This window comes from Limulus polyphemus, unplaced genomic scaffold, assembly GCF_000517525.1.
Source record: "Limulus polyphemus unplaced genomic scaffold, Limulus_polyphemus-2.1.2 Scaffold896, whole genome shotgun sequence".
Lineage (NCBI taxonomy): Eukaryota > Metazoa > Arthropoda > Merostomata > Xiphosura > Limulidae > Limulus > Limulus polyphemus.
Window position 1 is genome coordinate 228,580 of NW_013666506.1, and position 5,354 is coordinate 233,933.

Genomic DNA, 5,354 nt, shown 5'->3' on the forward strand with positions numbered 1-5,354 from the left:
ACTTGAGTGACTGTTCTTACAACTTGTGAAAATATCGACTTGAGTAATCGTTCTTACAACCTGTGAAAATATCGACTTGAGTGACTGTTCTTACAACCTGTGAAAATATCGTACATGAGTGACTGTTCTTACGACCTGTGAAAATATCGTACTTGAGTAATCGTTCTTACAACCTGTGAAAATATCGTACTTGAGTAATCGTTCTTACAACCTGTGAAAATATCGTACTTGAGTAATCGTTCTTTCAACCTGCGAAAAGATCGTACTTGAGTGATCGTTCTTACAATCCAATAAAATATCACACTTAAATAACCTATATATCAATTTCGGAAGATATCAGACTTTAATAGCTAACCTTGTACGTGAAAATATATCAGTTTATAGTGACTCTAGTAAATATCTGACCCCAGTGACTTATCTATCACACTGGACTCCTTTTACAAACCAGGTAATATACTTGATTATCCCACATCAGGGTTGCTTGGCCTAATATGGCTGAACGTCATACTTAAATGCTCATTTTTTATAACTGAACAAGTGAGCAGACTTGAATTATCCATAAACAAAACATTTGAGACCACAATTGTGTTATCGTAACGTTAAATACAACCATGATGAAACACAGATTTTTGGAATTTAGTATAAACCAGTGGATCGGACTTCGTGACGTATTTCATGTTTCATTTCAACTACAATTTGTTACAAGGGTCGTCTCTCTAACTTTAGGGTTCATGCTGCTGTTAAGTGGTTCGGTTGACTTAGTATCAGCACCAAAACTAGACGTGTCAACCAATGATCTCTCTTTCAAACTCAAAGAAACGGGAAGTTTTTCGGTATATCTTAACAAGCCAGCCGATGTCGATGTTACAATCACATTTAAATACGAACATAGAAACACTTTACATTGCTTGCCAGATAATTCAACCATTCCGAAACAAACTAAACAGATTTTGAGTTTTAACGTTACAGCTGGGGAAGTAGGGCATACTACCATTTTAGTCAATGCCGAACCAAATTATACAGATGTAACCAATGCTTTTATCAGAGTAAACGTGTATAACAACTATGGGCTGATTATATTAAGTGCTGTCGTTGGCTGGTCATATTTTGTTTTTTGGACTGTCTCATTTTACCCCCAATTATATATGAACTGGAAGAGGAAGAGTGTAACGGGATTAAGCTTTGATTTTATTGCTTTTAACCTACTAGGATATATATGCTATTCATCGTTTAACTTGTGCCTAAAGTTTGTTCCTTCTGTACAGCACGAGTATTTTGAATTATTCCCGACAGGCATCATTCCGGTGGAAATGAACGACGTCGTTTTTGCTATCCACGGATTAGCCGTAACACTCGTTATTATTATTCAGTGTAGTATTTATGAAAGGGGTGGTCAAAAAATTTCCCGTATCGTGGTCGTCATTCTTACTCTTATTATTCTTGGGTCAGTTATTTTCCTAGCGATCGTATTAACAGGGGTAATCAAGAACCAACCGTGGCTCTCTTTTCTCTATTACTTGTCTTACGTCAAGTTAGTTATGACAGTAGCAAAATATATTCCTCAAGCATATTTTAATTGCTTGCGACGATCAACTGCTGGCTGGAGTATTGGAAGTGTGCTCTTAGATTTCACAGGTGGCGTTCTGAGTATTCTTCAGATGATCATCATTGCCTCTAACTTTAAAGACTGGGCTTCCATTTTTGGAAATTTTGCAAAGTTTGGGTTGGGAATAATTACCATTATGTTTAATATTTTGTTTACAGTACAACATTACTGTATTTATCCTACAAAGTATGGCAGATTCTAATTATGATTGATGTTTTTTTTTTCTCTTAAAAATAATTACAATGTTTCTTTTTCGCATTGTGAAGTATACAGCTTTTTTGTGTATGGTTATTAAATATGTTTGTAGAAACCTAGTATTCGATAATTAAAAGAATATTTTTCTTTTGCTACACTGTGGTATGAAACATTCTTCACTAGGAAGTTTTGTGACTGAATTTTGTTGGAACTGCGAAATATGTTGGAAGTTTTCATAAGGAACCACCGAAACTTTTTTACTTTATTTTTAGAATTGATTGATCCATCAGCTTGAATAATTTTATAGAATAATAATAAAATGAAAGTGATAATCTTAACTGATTAATAAACTTAAGAATCATAAAGTAAAGTTGTGAACATTTAATTTAATTACCCCAGACTTTTCATTTCTAGCTTCCAAGCCAGTGGCGGATCCAGATGTGGCTAAAGCCCCCACACCAATAATTAACCCACTAGCCCCCCATCCACCTACAACAGCCCCCCCCCCATCATTAGACTACGAGTGCTAGTAGCACTATAAACTTCAGCAATATGCTTTGCGTAAATTAAATGACAGACTTTTCACTGTTACAAGAAATAAAAGATTGCACACAAATACTTCGTTATTTATTGTATATTCACTCGTTAGTTAACCTGAAATTAGAATTTAGTTATTCAAAATTAATACTGCCTCTCCCCGCTTCTCAATATTGGAAACTAGCCCCCCACCCCTAGATTTCTGTATCCTCCATTTTTTCAGCCCTCTAAACAAGGTCGAAAACGGTAAGTTGTGCATTGACCTATATGGTTCGTTAAACTAAGGCAGTGGTGCATAAACTCTTTTATGGCGCCCCTTTTCTAAACATGCATTTTGTTACTCCCTACGCACCCCTTATAAAAATAAATCTTAAAATAATACCTAGCATAAGGTAAACAGTTTCCACTTATTCACCAATTTCCTTATTTAGTGTGAAGGATGGGCTTGAGCTTGAGATGAGGCCCATTCTTGGCTTAATTGTTGACACACAGAAACTCTACCCACAGAGGAGATCACTCGCAGGGTACTGTTGATGTGAAAAGCCATCACTTTTCTTGGCAGGTCAGGATATTCTTTGCGAACTAGCATCCAGAACTTTCCAAGACGTTTTGACTTGAATTTCGCCTGAACAGTTTTTACCACTTGATAGCTCTATTAAGTTTAATGGAATGCGCCATTGGTAGCTACATGATAAGTTATGCTGACATTAAATGGATTTCAAATCCAGTCGTATTCTTCCGCCGATTCTTTGAATTGATCTGTAAGTTAACACTAAGGATTTTCGATATGAATAGAAGCAAAATCACAAATAAGACTATGATATAACTCATTTTATTCCAAATCGAACCCTGGATTAAAAATCCATAAATTTACCGATGTTCCACCAAGGAACGATGCAATGTGGAATGTTATACCTGGAGCATGATCTCACACGTATTATAGCAGCAGGAAGAACTAATGTGTCTCCTATATTGTATGACTTCATGCTTTTTCCAATCAAATAAGATGCTTCTAAGGAAGCTTTCAATGCTTTCGGTGTAACAGTGGCCTGTTTTTCAAGCAAGCTGCTTTGCTATTTCGATTGTTTCACTTATCGCTTGGAGAATTTGACGGTTTTAACTACATGCATCAAGGTGTTTGGTTTCCAAAAAGGCTTTGTAAGTTTATCTGGCTTTCATGTTGTCATTAGTTAAAACCTGCGAAAAAATAACGCACTACGGTGGTTGTTCTTCGTTATTAACAACTCTGTAACTGAAACAATCCTCCTGGTACTTACGCACTTCATTTTTGGGTTGGTGTTCAGTTTACCGACAGATATGGAAACCGAGGAAGAGCTTGGGTCCAGCTTCAAAGCCACCAAGTTGTTCTTCATTACTTAATGATTTATTCGGTTTGTTTACTTCTGAGCAGTTGCTCAAAGAAACACGAGATCATTTTCCCCTCTTATGTAACACACACTTATCCATGTTTTTGCAAACTAGTATATGAATACTAATATACAAAACTTGAAACTAATACGCTGATAAATGCGTAAACAAAAATCTCGTGATATTTCGGCCATCCTATCAATAGTAACGTTGATTTTTGATTGGAATGTAGCCATGACTACGGGCTACATTCACATATCATTGGTTTATAAATATTATAATATGATAATTAGGGCTCCCGGTTTACCGTATCTAATGCATATCTGCGCCCTGCTTAAGAGAAGGGTATTTCTTCCTAAGTTTTTCGAATGCTTTTGATAAAATAAAAATTTTAAACATTGCACTTGTGGTGCTGAATTAATAAAATATCTTCTTTAACTAACGGCAAAAATAACTCTTATAACGAACAAAGATAAAACAATAAATAAATGTAGGTCTAATTAAGCCAGTTGGTGGAATGAAATATCAGTTAAACAGGTTCAGGGACAACTGAGCAGTGTCACCTGCAGGGCTGAATTAACCAATAGGATAACTAGACAATAGCCTAGGACCCCCAGTTATTTTTCTTGAGGGGGGGGGGGCGTCCCAGCTGTGGCATTATACATGTAGGCCTAGATCCACATAATTATAGGCCTATAAAAGTTACACAAAAAGTTAAATGAAAATATGTGGAAGAAATTATTTCAATTTGACATCTTCCACTGAATAAAATGTACACCCGCAGAAAATATATATATATGCAAGCCTGCATTAACGTAGTTTGAGGCACTGGTGCACTTATTGTTTGAAGCCTCCTTGAATAGGGTACAAGCAAATTTGAAGTTAAATATAATTAATACATATTAAGTTAATTACATAATTTGTTTATTTGTTTGAAGTTAAGCTCAAAGCTACACAATGGGCTATCTGTGCTCTGCCCACCACGGGTATCGAAACCCGGATTCTAGCGTTATAAGTCTGCAGACAAAACCCTGTGCCACGGGGGGGGGGGGGCTACAGAATATGAAATAATTACTCGAAGTAAATTAGAATATGATGCATCTAACTTTTAAGGATGTTATATTAAAATTAATCGATTATAATTATATTTATTGGCTTCATGTTACCGCACATTTTGACACTTCTTATGGTGGGAAGTTTAACAATCACAGTCCAAAGGGCAATAAAACAATAACATTTAATTATAAACAGTTGTATAAGGTTAAGAAATTTTAAACTATTTAGTGTAAAGAAATGTTATTTCCTTTTACAATTTCAAGTAATTCTAGAAAGAAAAAAGTGGCAATTTTGAATGATTTTTTATTGTTTATGGTAGTTACGAGGTCGGACAAATTGATCTATTCTTCTGCATTGAGTAAAAATAGAACAAATAACAGATAAAATATAAAGATTTCTCGAGAAAAAAAAGTGTTAAACTTTAAATCGTCAGCAGGGGCCCCTCAACGCTTGGAGCTCTGGAACAACTGCGGCTCAGCATTGTACATCAGAACTTTGCACGATTTAACATATAAAATACTGTACAATAGGATGAAAGGTTTTTTGTTTTTGAATTTCGCGCAAAACTACACGAGGGCTATCTGCGCTAGCC

General features: G+C 35.6%; 1 protein-coding gene across 1 annotated transcript in view; it reads left to right on the plus strand.

Annotated features, from left to right (window-relative positions):
- Positions 1–5,354, plus strand: part of LOC106461093 (biotin--protein ligase-like) — a 43,042-nt gene that overhangs the window by 27,013 nt on the left and 10,675 nt on the right. The window lies entirely within an intron of this gene.